Source organism: Culex quinquefasciatus, chromosome 2 (assembly GCF_015732765.1).
Source record: "Culex quinquefasciatus strain JHB chromosome 2, VPISU_Cqui_1.0_pri_paternal, whole genome shotgun sequence".
Classification (NCBI taxonomy): Eukaryota; Metazoa; Arthropoda; class Insecta; order Diptera; family Culicidae; genus Culex; species Culex quinquefasciatus.
The window spans coordinates 178,501,544-178,520,029 of record NC_051862.1 but is presented as its reverse complement, the minus strand read 5'-3'; the positions used below and the strand labels follow the sequence as shown (position 1 = coordinate 178,520,029).

Sequence of the window (18,486 nt, the reverse complement as noted above, 5' to 3'; positions counted from 1 at the left end):
TTCTTGATTGATCAAGATCACTCGTCATAAACATGGATACAAATTCATAAACCCATGAATGTTATGCACGAATTCATGCATTTTATTCAAGAAAACATGTAAACTTTCATGAAATCATGAAAAACATGATTCATAAATTCGCGAATAAAATTTTACGACGTAAAATTTACGCATGCATAAATAATCGTAAAATCATGAATATTTTTCATGAATTCATGAAGTTTAGTCATGACTTCATGAAAATCAGTCATGAAATCATGAATAGTGATATGCATGATTTCATGAAGGAAAATTCATGAATATTCGTAAAAATATTTTTGCCATGAATTAAATTCATAAATTCGTGCATTTTTATGCACGATTTCATGAATAAAACTCATGAAATCATGAAAGGTATCACGAAATCATGCACAAAATTATTCACGAATTCATGAATCGAAATTCACGATTTCTCGCACACTTTTTTTTCCGTGTAGCGTTTTTCCCCCCTCGAGGGGTCAAGTTACTTTCATTTCCAGCGAGCCAAAATGGCATAATCAATGGCGGCGTATGGCGTTTAAATGACGTTACAATGGGACGTAACAGGTGTGTTCGTGAAATTTGGGCCGTGTCAGCGGAGTGAAATTTGAAAAATTTTACGTTAATTTCCAAAATATACCTGAGCAGCACCACGAAACCGACATCACCGCTAATGGTTAAATTATCATTTTGTTTGCGGGTTTGGGGGAAATCGCACAAACTTTGCGCACCTTTTTTCGGGGAAAATTTTAATTAAAACAGTGCTTGCGTTGCTTAATTTTGGAAAATGCTATCACCTTTCTTCTTGGTCGCGGAGGGGTGGGAAGGTGATATTTGGTTGCCACGGGAAATGGAAACCTTTTTTCCGGAAGCTCTTTATCCGAGCTTCGAAACCGAGCTCTGCGTTTGATGATAAGGTCGAGTGTGCGTGTGAGTGTTTATATGTGTGCGAAGGAATTTCTTCTTTCGAACGAGCTGTATTTCGCGTCAAATTTCCACTTAAACTCGATAACACGGGAAATCAAACAACCGAGTGATTTGGCAACATAAAATTTTTAAGATACCAAAATTTTACTAACATTTTGGATTTTTTTTACTGGTTCAACCACGCTTAAAATGATTATAATCGCAGGAAAATTAATTTTAAATTGTTTCCTGTTGATTGCAATACTATTTCCATATAAATTTTGAAGTTTTTTGAAACTTATTTTTTTTTTGCTCTTTAATTACAAAAAGTTTGTGTGGAGTCGAGATTTGATAGTCTGTTTTCATAATAACCATAAGTTATTATTTATTTAAATTTGCTTTATAGCAGACATATTTCAAAGGACATTACAGAAACTGAAACAAACATAGTTTCAAATTGTATAAAAATTGTTAGTTTCGAATACATCAAATGTTCAAAAGGGGCACATTTTAAGAGCGAGTCCACGAACAGGGCATACCCCTTTGTATGGGACGTCGTTTGGACCTCACCAATCTGCCTGAAATTTTCAGGGATTGTTTGTACATATAAAACTAGCATCTGGCCAAAATATGAGCACTCTAGGTCAACAGGAAGTGGGGCAAATCGGGACACAAAGTGTGAAGGTTCAAAAACGTCAAAAATCTGAAAAAGGCTATAACTTAGGCAAATTCAATTTAATTTCAAAATTCAAAATGCATCTAAAAGGGCTTGAAAAATGCAACAAAATGCAGGGTAGAGCATCTCACCCAAGTAACCAAAATCACTAAATCAAAACTCTAAATCCACTCTAAATAAACATTCCCAATTCTATGACACTTTAAATAGTCTTTCCAAATGTTTCGAAACATTTGTAGCTTGAAACATTATTACCTACTGTATAATAACATAGAGAACAGTCAATTAAAGTTTTAAAGCATTTAGCTCAACAATGTTTCGAAGCATTTATGGTAAGCTTTATATATCACTGTAAAGTATGCTTTTAAAGTTACATCACACTTTGACATTTCTTAAAATGTTTCAAAACACTAACTCAACATTAGTGAGGGTATTTAAAGTTTGGCAGTATTTGGTGGTATTTTTGTTGATGCAGGAAAAATCGTTTAGCGTCTATAAAAAGGTAGGTTAATTGACTGGACTGTTTATTAAATTATTATTACTTTATTTAATCATTCTTTTTTCGTTGACAGCTCTTATCGTCGCACGAAACATATTTCTAGCTGGAACAAACCCATTTAAGAGGAGGTCCAGATTTCGCTCGGAGTGGCATACGTCTACGCCAGCTTCAACGATACCTTCGTCCACGTTACGGATCTTTTGGACAAGCAACTATCTGGCGGGGCACCGGTGGCATGAAGGTCAAGGCTCATCGTGACGAGGCCTCGCCCTACGCTGCTTCGTTGGCCGCTTAGTACGGCGGCGGGAAGTGCAAGTCCCTCGGAATCACCGCGCTGCGCATGAAGCTGCGTGTCGCCGATGGAAACCACACCAAGACCCCGGGACCGGGCGCGCAGTCAACGCTCCGTGCCCTGGCCCTTTCTTCGATGAATTTTGTTTGAATTGTAGTGATAAATAAATACTTTGTTTTAGCCTGGATAGTGTATTCTATATCGACAAAAATCATACATGAAAACATATTTCAGGACGGACGAGACGGTTGGCGCAGGGCATTTAGGTGAAACATCTCAGAATATCGAATCAACACGCAGCTTAGAATCTCGAATGACGAATAACACAGCAAAAAAAACACAAACAAGCTTTCAAACCCCGTCAACCCAGCGTGAAAAGCACTCTCTCAAGAGAGAGAGAGAGAGAGAGAGAGAGAGAGAGAGAGAGAGAGAGAGAGAGAGAGAGAGAGAGAGAGAGAGAGAGAGAGAGAGAGAGAGAGAGAGCTGCGCGCAAAGTTTTTTGTTTTATTTTTAATTTCCGTCGGTAAGGTAGTATTTTGACGTTTTACCGCGGTATAACTTTATATCAACTCTACCCGTCGCCACTCAATTTTACCTCCATGGGTATAAAGTGAATATAAAGTTTTGAGACTCTGTATGCATATTTTATATGTTGATATAGAGGGGATTTAAAGCTACCTTATACAGTCCCACGGTTACTTGGGCAATTGGTTATTTCTAAAGGGAGTTATTGACATTTTAGTGAAAAAATAGCATAATTTTCAAACTCAAATAAAAAAGTGTTCCATCCAGATATCAACTCGGTTCGACCTGCAGCTTGTAGGGGACATCTGGGACTACCATCTGAGACTGAGAACGCTTTGGGTAAGGTAGTTTAACATATTAAATAGACACTTTTACTTTTAGTAAATTTTTCGGTTATACATTTTTGCTCGGGAGACCCCTTAGATCCCATTTTCTGGTGATAATTTTATCATATTCGTGTTCCTGAGACAATTTCACATAAGAAACATGCATAAAAGTTGTTGTTTTCATCAATTTTAACCCTTAAAAAAATGATAGATATAAAAAAATAAGAAGCTGCTTTTTTCTGGTGTCATCTAGTATCCTTGGAAACGAACTTGATTTTCAATAAATGTGAATCGAAGATTTTTTTTAACTTTCATTTTTAAAAGGGTTAAAATGGATGAAAATAAACATTTTTATGCATGTTTCAATTGTGAAATTGTCTCAGGAACACGAATATGATAAAATTATCACCAAAAAATGGGATCTAATGGGTCCCCCGAGCAAAAATTTACAACAAAAAAATTCACTAAAAGTAAAAGTGTTTATTTAATATGTTAAACTGCCTTACCCAAAGCGTTCTTAGTCTCAGATGGTAGTCCCAGATGTCCTCTATAAGCTGCAGGTCGAACCGAGTTGATATCTGGATGGAACACTTTTTTATTTGAGTTTGAAAATTATGCTATTTTTTCACTAAAATGCCAATAACTCCCTTTAGAAATAACCAATTGAATTGCTCTACCCTGCATTTTGTTGCATTTTTCAAACCCTTTTAGATGCCTTTTGAATTTTGAAATTAAATTGAATTTTGCCTGAGTTATAGCCTTTTTAAGATTTTTGACGTTTTTGAACCTTCAAACTTTGTGTCCCGATTTGCCCCACTTCCCGTTGACCTAGGGTGCTCATATTTTGGCCAGATGCTAGTTTTATATGTACAAACAACTCCTGAAAATTTCAAGCAGATTGGGGAGGTCGATGCGAGATGGGTATGCTTTGCTCGTGGACTCGCTCTTAAATCAATTACTTTAAATTTAATTTGGCGTAGTTTTTTGGCGCAAATTTTTTTAAGTTTTTATTTGGACATGTTTTGGATAACAGAAAATACATCTTTTGCACAAATTGTCGAAAAAACATTTCACAGCAAAAAAAAAGTTGAATTTTGGAATGTTGAAAATTTGGTAGGTTGAATATTACCTCTTTTTTGATTAATATTACATAAAAATATGTAAACATGTGAACCTGATGAATATTCATCAAAAACTGATGAAAATTCATCATTTTCTGGGGTTAAAATTAATCATTTTTTTACACAAAATCTGTCATCATTTCGTGATGAATATTCCCAAGTAACCGTGGGACTTATAAAGTAGCTTTAAATCCCCTCTATATCAACATATAAAGTATGCATACAGAGTCTCAAAACTTTATATTCACTTTATACGCATGGAGGTAAAATTGAGTGGCGACGGGTAGAGTTGATATAAAGTTATACCGCGGTAAAACGTCAACATACTACCTTACCGACGGAAATTTAAAAAAACAAAGCTTTGCGCGCAGCTCTCTCTCTCTCTCTCTCTCTCTCTCTCTCTCTCTTTCTCTCTCTCTCTCTTGAGAGAGTGCTTTTCACGCTGGGTTGACGGGGTTTGAAAGCTTGTTTGTGTTTTTTTGCTGTGTTGTTCTTCATTCGAGATTCTAAGCTGCGTGTTGATTCGATATTCTGAGATGTTTCACCTAGATGCCCTGCGCCAACCGTCTCGTCCCTCCTGAAATATGTTTTCATGTATGATTTTTGTCGATAGAGAATACACTAGCCAGGTCAAAACAAAGTATTTATTTATCACTACACTTCAAACAAAATTCACAATTCATCGAAGAAAGGGCCAGGGCACGGAGCGTTGACTGCGCACCCGGTCCCGGGGTCTTGGTGCGGTTTCCACCGGCGGCATGCAGCTTCATGTGCAGCGCGTTAATTCCGAGGGACTTGCACTTCCCGCCGCCGTACTATAAGCGGCCAACGAAGCAGCGTAGGGCGAGGCTTCGTCACGATTGCCCAAAAGATCCGTAACGTGGACGAAGGTATCGTTGAAGCTGGCGTAGACGTATGCCACTCCGAGCGAAATCTGGACCTCTTCTTAAACGGTTTTGTTCCTGCTAGAAATATGTTTCGTGCGACGATAAGTGCTGTCAACGAAAAGAGAATGATTAAATAAAGTAATAATAATTTAATAAACAGTCCAGTCAAACTAAGTTTAATTAACCTACCTTTTTATAGACGCTAAACGATTTCCTGCATCAACAAAAATACCACCAAATACTGCCAAACTTTAATTGCCCTCACTAATGTTGAGTTAGTGTTTTGAAACATTTTAATAAATGTCAAAGTGTGATGTTACTTTAAAAGCATACTTTACAGTGATATATAAAGCTTACCATAAATGCTTCGAAACATTGTTGAGCTAAATGCTTTGAAACTTTAATTGGCTGTTCTATATGTCATTATACAGTAGGTAATAATGTTTCAAGCTACAAATGTTTCGAAACATTTGGAAAGACTATTTAAAGTGTCATAGCATTGGGAATGTTTATTTAGAGTGGAATTAGAGTTTTGATTTAGTGCTTCTGGTTACTTGGGTTACCATCATTTTTATTCTGTGAATTACATCAGAAAATGATGAATTTTCATCAGTTTCTGGTGCATATTCATCAGGTTCACATTATTACACATTTTTAGGTAATATTACTTAAAAAAGAAGGTAATATTCAACCTACCAAATTTTCAGCATTCCCAAATTCAACTTTTTTTTGCTGTGTAAGTCAAACAGAAAAAAAAATGATGGTAGTATTTAGGAAATTATAACAAATTTTGTGTAAAAAAAGATTAATTTTACCTCAGAAAATGATGATTTTTCATAATTTTTTGATGAATATTCAATCAAATTTTCAACTTTCCAAAGTGCAGTTTCTGTGCATGAGAACGTGAAATTAATAACAACCGCAAGAGATTTTTGAGGTAAAAAATGCAAGAGAAAATATCGAGGAATGGAGAGAACAGAAGTACGAAGTGCGAAGGGACTGAAGAATTCATTGGTTGATGGAGCAATATTGAGATCGAGGAACCAGATTATATAAGTTAGTTTTAAGGTATTCCTTTTCTCTTTTGTACATGTAGGATTTGAAATCACTGAATAGCGAAAGCTACAATATTTCATGAATAAATGATAGTTGCTAGTATTTAAAATTGAGGTGAAAAGTCATCGATTGTGATTGGACACTCAATAATATTTTAACTAAATGAATGTACATGGAAAAGAAAATCTGAATAAATATTAATTAATATAAAAAAGGAACCAGATTATCACCAAGTTCAGAAAGTATCTTACATTTGCATTAATTATTTAATCGGCCTATCTTTTGAAATTGTATTTTTTTTTTGTTTGGCTTTATTTTAATGGAGGGCTTCCCTCTGACCAAATAGGACATTTTGCATCAATGGACTTTTTATACTAGGGTTTTTGGCAGCTGTCCATTGAAAAAATAAGTTTTACGATAATATTTCACAGAGATATAAATTTAAAAAATATATGGACCAACAATATTGAATCATTTAGTAATTTAAGGTTAAACCGAATTCGCAATCCAAAAGAACTTTTTTTATAAACTTCACTGTTTACAAGTAATATTAATTTTAGAGTTGATTTCACGTAAAACTAAATCTATTTCAAAAAATGGATAAATGGCTGTAAAACATGTAGAAACTACACAGACAAAACGGAATGTAGTGGTAAAATTAGCATAATACTATCAGAAACAACTTTTAACTAAACAAGATAAAAGTAAATATTAATATTAAAAATGAAACAAGAAAAAAAGTGTTAAAGTTACTCAAAATGACCTCCTGAACAAAAAATTTAAAAAAATCCAAAAATATTTCTTTTTTTTAATATGCAAATATTTTAATTCAAAAGCTATTTAAATTATTTTCAAAATTAAATTTAAAAATCAGAGAATTTCAAATAAGCCAATCTCTCCGTGTTTTAGTCAGTTTTGAAATTTATAAAATGTTTAAGGGAACAAAAAACCGCAACTTTTGAGCCATAAAGAAGCATTAAGAAAAATGTTCCCACCGAGTTATGATTTTTTGAATAGGTTGTTTTTAGGAAATAAAAGAAATTAAAGACAAACAATTTTTTCAGTTTTTTATGTAAAATCAAATTTGCAATCGAAAAATACTGTTAAGATTTATCGATTAAATGCACTTTTTTCAAGGCCTTTTTTATGTATAATTTTAACTGCAAAAATTCCCGTTTTTAAATAGTGTCCGTGATTGTCCTTCATAAAAAAAATTTTTTTCGAAAAATTTAGAAAATACCGATAAAATTACCCAAGAGACACTGTAGATTGGACTTCTGGCAGACCGGTACAATTGGATTAAACTTAAAACCTGTTATTATTTTGCTTCAAATGTTATGCTTGATACAATTTTGAATTGTGTAAAGAAGTTTTTATATTTGGATTATGTTTTAATTTTTAAAGCAGTACCTGATTGTCAATATTTTCAATTTTTCAATTCAATTGGTGTTTATTAGAATTTAACAGTTCTGCTCCAGGATGTTACATTTGCAATTCAGAGATGTGGAGAACCTTTCAACTGAGATCAATTCATAAGCCTTTACAGGGAGGGTACATGTTACTAAGTTTAGATGTTGCTAGCTGCGTGCTCTTTTAGGGAAAATAAATTTTGAGAAAAAATCCTAGATCTATGTTGTGAATATTTTAAAGATCCTACAAAGCAATCAAATGTTACCACTGAAAATATGTATTTTTTAAAACATTTTTAAACTGGATTTCAGTATTTTTTGCTTTTATGTTGCATTAAGTTTACCCCCCTTTTGTATAATTTTGCCTCATTTTTTGTTGAAAAATAGTAACTGTTGAAATTTAGGAAAGATCAAATATTATTTGAATTTTTTCACTGTACGCTTTTTATTACAAAATTTTGTTAATTTATTAATAAAAAAAAACATTTAAAAATTAAAGCACTTGTCCCAAAACCATCCCGCTTCGCATTTCCCGTGTGTATAAAATAACACTTTCCCGGACTGTCGTGCAAAGCAACAGATGTAATTAAAACTGCCGCGCTTTCCCTTCCGACGCAGAGAAAGCTCTTTCATCAGATAAACCATTTCGCTTGGAACTTCAGTTTTCAGCGCTCCCTCCGGTGTGGCCACAGCAGTTGAAAAGTGTTACAAATATTTGCACAAAAGACCCATCAAACCCCCTTTTGAGGCACTGTTCAAAAAATTTAGAAAAAATACTATTTTCAAAATTAACAATTAAATATTTGTTTAAAGAAATTTTGATGCTTACACGCAGAATTTTAATGCAACAATTTTAAGCTACAGTGCTCCCAGCATTTCCACATACTGGAGGGGTGGGAGGGGGGATCACTGTGTAACGAATCTTTGTGTGTTGGGATTGTTTTATGTTGCTGGCTCGTGAAAAACACGTGTAACGGGAGCACACTCTCCCAGGTACACGTGTGGTCGTTGATTTGCTCACACGAAACTCGACACTTGGGGAATGTTGTCCGGAACAGCTTCAGAAGCAACAAAGTCAACAACTCGGAGTCACACTCGCGTGGTAATTTGTGGAAAAAGTCATTTGGGATTTTGAGCTTTTGCCGGGGAGAAGGTTTGTTTTCCCCGGAAGTGAGTCAAAGGGTTCAGGAAAGGACTTCTCGGAAAAGATATTTTTGTGGAAATTTGAAGGCTCAAAATAGAGTCTGACAGTGTTGTAGAATTCAGTTCACAGTTCGTCTAGAGTGTCACCAGAGAATAGTGTTCAATTTCCCATCCATAAATCAAGCCTGAATCTGCCATTTATCATTGATAAATCATCGCACGTGCACTTTGACGTATGTACTCTAAAATCAACTCTAGACTAAGTCATGGCTTTGTTTGTCAGTAGAATGTCTGCAAAAGCTTAACTACTCTGAATTTCATGATTCAACTCTATAGTTGATCACAAAGTTATCCTATTTTTCTCGTCCTTTAAGATCCTTTTATTTATTTTTTTAATTTATAAATGATTAATTGAAAAAAAATCACAAAAAATGTTTTAGGCCAAGAACCTTAAAACCCGTTCTAAACGAAGTTCCCACTGTTCCCAACATTCAGAAATCCCCAACATATCTTCTCCGGCGTCGGACCATATAAATCATTCGTACTTTATTGAGTGCGGCAGCACATCGTTTGCCACGTCGGGGACGGGCCGCGCAGAATTCCAGGTCATTTCATCCTGCAGGACGACCTACAACCACTTCTGCCACGGAAATTGATCCGGAACGTAATTTATCGAGCACCGACCGAACAAATCGATTTCACCTACAGGATAGTTTGCATGGAGCAGGAGGGAGAGCATAAATTTAGTCGGAAAACTGACTAGGTTTCTGGTTTTGGGTGAAAAATGACGAGTCTGTAGCATGGAGTTGACTTCTGGGTTAATTGATGGAGCTGTGGAAACTGTGGAAATCAATCCGGTTGCTGTTGAAGTTTGTGGAAGAGGGTGTAAATGATCTCCTGATTTAATTACTATGAAAAGGGTTCATTTCACTTGAAATCAATCGAAGGTTAATCTGTTATCATATTAAAGTTTGTATCTGGTAGTTTATAAATAAAAAAAAACAAAGCATCTCATAAATAAAAATCATTCTTTTTTTGTTTTTTTAACATTAAAAACATAAAAAACATTGAAAACATTAAGAACTTTAAAAACATTGAAAACATTAAAAACATTAAAAACATTAAAAACATTAAAAACATTAAAAACATTAAAAACATTAAAAACATTAAAAACATTAAAAACATTAAAAACATTAAAAACATTAAAAACATTAAAAACATTAAAAACATTAAAAACATTAAAAACATTAAAAACATTAAAAACATTAAAAACATTAAAAACATTAAAAACATTAAAAACATTAAAAACATTAAAAACATTAAAAACATTAAAAACATTAAAAACATTAAAAACATTAAAAACATTAAAAACATTAAAAACATTAAAAACATTAAAAACATTAAAAACCTTAAAAACATTAAAAACATTAAAAACATTAAAAACATCAAAAACATTAAAAACATTAAAAACATCAAAAACATTAAAAACATTAAAAACATTCAAAACATTCAAAACATTAAAAACATTAAAAACATTAAAAACATTAAAAACATTAAAAACATTAAAAACATTAAAAACATTAAAAACATTAAAAACATTAAAAACATTAAAAACATTAAAAACCTTAAAAACATTAAAAACATTAAAAACATTAAAAACATCAAAAACATTAAAAACATTAAAAACATTAAAAACATTAAAAACATTAAAAACATTAAAAACATTAAAAACATTAAAAACATTAAAAACATTAAAAACATTAAAAACATTAAAAACATTAAAAACATTAAAAACATTAAAAACATTAAAAACATTAAAAACATTAAAAACATTAAAAACATTAAAAACATTAAAAACATTAAAAACATTAAAAATATTAAAAACATTAAAAACATTAAAAACATTAAAAACATTAAAAACATTAAAAACGTTAAAAACATTAAAAACATTAAAAACATTTAAAACATTTAAAACATTAAAAAAAATAAAAACATTAAAAACATTTAAAACATTTAGAACATTTAAAACATTAAAAACATTAAAAACATTTAAAACATTAAAAACATTAAAAACATTTAAAACATTAAAAATATTAAAAACATTTAAAACATTTAAAACATTTAAAACATTTAAAACATTTAAAACATTTAAAACATTTAAAACATTTAAAACATTTAAAACATTTAAAACATTTAAAACATTTAAAACATTTAAAACATTTAAAACATTTAAAACATTTAAAACATTTAAAACATTTAAAGCATTTAAAACATTTAAAACATTTAAAGCATTTAAAAGATTTAAAACATTTAAAACATTTAAAACATTTAAAACATTTAAAACATTTAAAACATTTAAAACATTTAAAACATTTAAAACATTTAAAACATTTAAAACATTTAAAACATTTAAAACATTTAAAACATTTAAAACATTTAAAACATTTAAAACATTTAAAACATTTAAAACATTTCAAACATTTAAAACATTTAAAACATTTAAAACATTTAAAACATTTAAAACATTTAAAACATTTAAAACATTTAAAACATTTAAAACATTTAAAACATTTAAAACATTTAAAACATTTAAAACATTTAAAACATTTAAAACATTTAAAACTTTAAAAACTTTTAAAACTTTAAAAACTTTTAAAACTTTTAAAACTTTAAAAACTTTAAAAACATTAAAAACATTAATGTCATTAAAAACATTAAAAATCAAAAACATCAATTTTGAATAAATACAAATAAATATATTTAAACTATTTAAATACTTCCAAAACTGTTGATTTAAAAATTAAATTTTCAAGAATTTTTTTTTCATTTTTCTTCAAGCGATCATAAAATTTGATAATTGATTCATTTTTTCAAAAATTGGAGCATTAATTTTTGATATCAGCATTTTAGAATTTCATGAATTTACGAAATTGTTTTTTACGTTTCGGAGATACGTTAAAAAAAATATGTTCTGAAAAAGATTTTTTCAGAAATGGGCACTAGGATACTTTTTAAAAATCTGAAAATTGAAGATGTTTTTAAAATTTCAACTTTTTTATGATAAAACTAATATCAAGAAAAAATTTGTTTTAATCTAAAAGTTGGAATTTTGGCAATCTAAGTTTCTGATATTCACAATTGAATAGGAATTGAATTGAAAAAAATTCCTCTAACGAAATCAAGTTGTTCAGAGATTCACAATAGAACGAAGCTGTAAAACATTCCAACTCACGCCGGAAACATTGTCTGGCCTGGAACCCCCGGAGCAGCACTTCAATAAAACCTCCCGGCAAATGTGTACCAGGAGTATGCAAATAAACAATCATTCCACTGCCACTGGTGGTGCCAGGAAGTACTTCTCTTCTTCCTGTTGCTACCGAAGCACTCACAGAGAGGATTGTGAAGCACTTTCCAAATTCCGCAAGAGGTTCAGCAAATGGCTCGAGCGACAAAGTCTTGAGTCAGAGTAAGTTCAGGACTCGGTTTTCACCTAACACACATATATCTGATGCGACAATATTTACCACTTGAAGCCCCACAAATTGAACTTTTGTTCCGGAGTTGTCGTCTCCGCACACTGAGAGGCAGCGCAGAGAGTCGTTAAGTTCTGATCCGGTGAAATATGCATGGCCGGCAGCAGCAGCAGTGGAGAAGTGGCACGAGCTTTTGTCCTCGCAGGATGCAGAGGCGACTAACCAACCAAACGATGGCAAACGGAACGGAGTTCATATATAAATTTGCCCGAGTTTCACACACATATCTACTATTGCTTCAGAGAGAAAAGGTTAAGGCCAATTCAGTGAGGAGAATGGAGCAGAGCAGAGCTTGAAAGGGAATTTGGATGAAAGGAAGTCAGAGCAGTAATTCTTTGTCAAATGAAAAACATTTTTTAATCTTCTAAACTAATTTTAGCAAGACGAATTTTGAAATTGAGGTCCCAAAAACACTTTCTATATTTCTGAAAACATTTTGTAAACAGCACTTTTCCAGAGATCTATACCAAACTATCTTCATTGGCAAGCTTGCAATTGAATCAATGCATCAGGAATACACTTTCACCGGAAGAAGTTACTGAGAGGTCGAAAGATTTATGGACCTCGGCCCCGGCAGTCAAAAGCAAAAACGATTTAGCTTACCGATCTAGATTCCCAGTTGGGTGGCCAGCAGCTAAGCTTAGTTAGCTAGTCTATTCACCTTTCCAATTCAACTGAGTTTTAACTTTGGCACTTTTGGACAGTTTGGACAGTTTCGGAAAAAGAGTGGAGCTTGGGTGGAACTGCAATTTTGCACGTCTGCAAACTTTTAAAATGACACCGTAAAACGGGTTGATTTCCTTTGTACTGAAAAAAAGCATTGCTATCAAAAGAAAAAAAAACGCTTGTTTCACTTTTTTTAAGGCAATTTCAACCAGAATCCGTAGAATGTGAAAATTTACAAATCTCCAGCTCCAAACACATGGAGAAGGAGGAGTTCACCTCAATTTTCACCTGGTTTCACCTGGCTGCGGATACTGCTACTGTTGTGGTGTAGTATCCAAGAGTTTTTTTTTCTCGGTGTAAAATGAATGTGACAGTGTGTGTTTGTGGTCACTGCAGAAGAGAGGAAGTGAGAATGGTTGCATCATTTGCACTGCAGTTTTTTTTAAGTTCTTCTCTATTTGTTCTGCATACTAACCTGAACAATTGAAAATGTCATGTAAGCGTGCAAGGAATTCTAGTATATTATCTTATCACAAAAATGTTTTGGTGTTTTTTACCTATCTCTATATTCTATTCTAGCGTTTTTCATGAGAATGAATTGTGTAATTTATCGTCAAGAGATTAAATTTTTATTTTTGACCGTGATAGCAACAGAGAATATTTTTTCATTTGTTATGCTTTTTTAAGTCACGTAAGATTACGAAAAAAGAAACTTATTGTAACTCAACAAAACCTAACTGAATTGAAAATAGTAAATTTCTAACAAGATCCAGAGTGATATATGTAAAACTAACATTTATCAAGCAACCTTGTTACAATTCATGTTTAACGAATATATAAAAAAGGATATTGATGAATAAATAATTATATGAATTTGAGAATGTTAATGTTAATTTTTTGGACGCGTTGTGGGCGGTCTGAGATTTCCTGAAAAGTGTCTACGTGGTTTATGAATGGTCCCTACATTATGAAAACTTTTAATCTTCCTTTCAGAATTTTAATTACTTAGTGAGGTATAAAATCCAGTACAAATATCTTCAAACTATCATTGACAAAATTAAAATAAACACGTAATATTGAATGATTGCCCCTTTACGTTCGTCTTGATTAATTTTTTTTTCAATTTCAATTCGGTTTTATTGGTGAATAATCAAGATACAATCAGTTCTTTTGCAATTCATAACAGAGTTTTGGAGTTCCTTTCAGCTGTGTGTTGCATCATAATCCTTTTTGGAACAATTATTTCTATAACTAAGGCACTAACAAGAGCAAGAAAAATAAAAAAAAACTTGCTAAAATTGCAAAGGAAAGGGGAAAGAAAGAGAAAAAGCTAATATCTAAATCACAGTATTTAAGGACTGAAGAATTCATTGGTTGATGGAGCAATATTGAGATCGAGGAACCAGATTATATAAGTTAGTTTTAAGGTATTCCTTTTCTCTTTTGTACATGTAGGATTTGAAATCACTGAATAGCGAAAGCTACAATATTTCATGAATAAATGATAGTTGCTAGTATTTAAAATTGAGGTGAAAAGTCATCGATTGTGATTGGACACTCAATAATATTTTAACTAAATGAATGTACATGGAAAAGAAAATCTGAATAAATATTAATTAATATAAAAAAGGAACCAGATTATCACCAAGTTCAGAAAGTATCTTACATTTGCATTAATTATTTAATCGGCCTATCTTTTGAAATTGTATTTTTTTTTTGTTTGGCTTTATTTTAATGGAGGGCTTCCCTCTGACCAAATAGGACATTTTGCATCAATGGACTTTTTATACTAGGTTTTTGGCAGCTGTCCATTGAAAAATAAGTTTTACGATAATATTTCACAGAGATATAAATTTAAAAATATATGGACCAACAATATTGAATCATTTAGTAATTTAAGGTTAAACCGAATTCGCAATCCAAAAGAACTTTTTTTATAAACTTCACTGTTTACAAGTAATATTAATTTTAGAGTTGATTTCACGTAAAACTAAATCTATTTCAAAAAAATGGATAAATGGCTGTAAAAACATGTAGAAACTACACAGACAAAACGGAATGTAGTGGTAAAATTAGCATAATACTATCAGAAACAACTTTTAACTAAACAAGATAAAAGTAAATATTAATATTAAAAAATGAAACAAGAAAAAAAAGTGTTAAAGTTACTCAAAATGACCTCCTGAACAAAAAATTTAAAAAAATCCAAAAATATTTCTTTTTTTTAATATGCAAATATTTTAATTCAAAAGCTATTTAAATTATTTTCAAAATTAAATTTAAAAATCAGAGAATTTCAAATAAGCCAATCTCTCCGTGTTTTAGTCAGTTTTGAAATTTATAAAATGTTTAAGGGAACAAAAAACCGCAACTTTTGAGCCATAAAGAAGCATTAAGAAAAATGTTCCCACCGAGTTATGATTTTTTGAATAGGTTGTTTTTAGGAAATAAAAGAAATTAAAGACAAACAATTTTTTCAGTTTTTTATGTAAAATCAAATTTGCAATCGAAAAATACTGTTAAGATTTATCGATTAAATGCACTTTTTTCAAGGCCTTTTTTATGTATAATTTTAACTGCAAAATTCCCGTTTTTAAATAGTGTCCGTGATTGTCCTTCATAAAAAAATTTTTTCGAAAAATTTAGAAAATACCGATAAAATTACCCAAGAGACACTGTAGATTGGACTTCTGGCAGACCGGTACAATTGGATTAAACTTAAAACCTGTTATTATTTTGCTTCAAATGTTATGCTTGATACAATTTTGAATTGTGTAAAGAAGTTTTTTTTATATTTGGATTATGTTTTAATTTTTAAAGCAGTACCTGATTGTCAATATTTTCAATTTTTCAATTCAATTGGTGTTTATTAGAATTTAACAGTTCTGCTCCAGGATGTTACATTTGCAATTCAGAGATGTGGAGAACCTTTCAACTGAGATCAATTCATAAGCCTTTACAGGGAGGGTACATGTTACTAAGTTTAGATGTTGCTAGCTGCGTGCTCTTTTAGGGAAAATAAATTTTGAGAAAAAATCCTAGATCTATGTTGTGAATATTTTAAAGATCCTACAAAGCAATCAAATGTTACCACTGAAAATATGTATTTTTTAAAACATTTTTAAACTGGATTTCAGTATTTTTTGCTTTTATGTTGCATTAAGTTTACCCCCCTTTTGTATAATTTTGCCTCATTTTTTGTTGAAAAATAGTAACTGTTGAAATTTAGGAAAGATCAAATATTATTTGAATTTTTCACTGTACGCTTTTATTACAAAATTTTGTTAATTTATTAATAAAAACATTTAAAAATTAAAGCACTTGTCCCAAAACCATCCCGCTTCGCATTTCCCGTGTGTATAAAATAACACTTTCCCGGACTGTCGTGCAAAGCAACAGATGTAATTAAAACTGCCGCGCTTTCCCTTCCGACGCAGAGAAAGCTCTTTCATCAGATAAACCATTTCGCTTGGAACTTCAGTTTTCAGCGCTCCCTCCGGTGTGGCCACAGCAGTTGAAAAGTGTTACAAATATTTGCACAAAAGACCCATCAAACCCCCTTTTGAGGCACTGTTCAAAAAATTTAGAAAAAATACTATTTTCAAAATTAACAATTAAATATTTGTTTAAAGAAATTTTGATGCTTACACGCAGAATTTTAATGCAACAATTTTAAGCTACAGTGCTCCCAGCATTTCCACATACTGGAGGGGTGGGAGGGGGGATCACTGTGTAACGAATCTTTGTGTGTTGGGATTGTTTTATGTTGCTGGCTCGTGAAAAACACGTGTAACGGGAGCACACTCTCCCAGGTACACGTGTGGTCGTTGATTTGCTCACACGAAACTCGACACTTGGGGAATGTTGTCCGGAACAGCTTCAGAAGCAACAAAGTCAACAACTCGGAGTCACACTCGCGTGGTAATTTGTGGAAAAAGTCATTTGGGATTTTGAGCTTTTGCCGGGGAGAAGGTTTGTTTTCCCCGGAAGTGAGTCAAAGGGTTCAGGGAAAGGACTTCTCGGAAAAGATATTTTTGTGGAAATTTGAAGGCTCAAAATAGAGTCTGACAGTGTTGTAGAATTCAGTTCACAGTTCGTCTAGAGTGTCACCAGAGAATAGTGTTCAATTTCCCATCCATAAATCAAGCCTGAATCTGCCATTTATCATTGATAAATCATCGCACGTGCACTTTGACGTATGTACTCTAAAATCAACTCTAGACTAAGTCATGGCTTTGTTTGTCAGTAGAATGTCTGCAAAAGCTTAACTACTCTGAATTTCATGATTCAACTCTATAGTTGATCACAAAGTTATCCTATTTTTCTCGTCCTTTAAGATCCTTTTATTTTTTTTTTTAATTTATAAATGATTAATTGAAAAAAAATCACAAAAAATGTTTTAGGCCAAGAACCTTAAAACCCGTTCTAAACGAAGTTCCCACTGTTCCCAACATTCAGAAATCCCCAACATATCTTCTCCGGCGTCGGACCATATAAATCATTCGTACTTTATTGAGTGCGGCAGCACATCGTTTGCCACGTCGGGGACGGGCCGCGCAGAATTCCAGGTCATTTCATCCTGCAGGACGACCTACAACCACTTCTGCCACGGAAATTGATCCGGAACGTAATTTATCGAGCACCGACCGAACAAATCGATTTCACCTACAGGATAGTTTGCATGGAGCAGGAGGGAGAGCATAAATTTAGTCGGAAAACTGACTAGGTTTCTGGTTTTGGGTGAAAAATGACGAGTCTGTAGCATGGAGTTGACTTCTGGGTTAATTGATGGAGCTGTGGAAACTGTGGAAATCAATCCGGTTGCTGTTGAAGTTTGTGGAAGAGGGTGTAAATGATCTCCTGATTTAATTACTATGAAAAGGGTTCATTTCACTTGAAATCAATCGAAGGTTAATCTGTTATCATATTAAAGTTTGTATCTGGTAGTTTATAAATAAAAAAAAACAAAGCATCTCATAAATAAAAATCATTCTTTTTTGTTTTTTAACATTAAAAACATAAAAAACATTGAAAACATTAAGAACTTTAAAAACATTGAAAACATTAAAAACATTAAAAACATTAAAAACATTAAAAACATTAAAAACATTAAAACATTAAAAACATTAAAAACATTAAAAACATTAAAAACATTAAAAACATTAAAAACATTAAAAACATTAAAAACATTAAAAACATTAAAAACATTAAAAACATTAAAAACATTAAAAACATTAAAAACATTAAAAACATTAAAAACATTAAAAACATTAAAAACATTAAAACATTAAAAACATTAAAAACATTAAAAACATTAAAAACATTAAAAACATTAAAAACATTAAAAACATTAAAAACCTTAAAAACATTAAAAACATTAAAAACATTAAAAACATCAAAAACATTAAAAACATTAAAAACATCAAAAA

General features: G+C 31.7%; 2 pseudogenes; one reads left to right on the top strand and one right to left on the bottom strand.

The window, feature by feature from the left end:
• The first annotated feature begins 571 nt into the window (after window positions 1-571).
• LOC119766420 lies at window positions 572-2,541 on the top strand (annotated as a pseudogene).
• Window positions 2,542-5,007: 2,466 nt separating this feature from the next.
• Window positions 5,008-18,486, bottom strand: part of LOC119766419 — a 31,706-nt pseudogene continuing 18,227 nt past the window's right edge.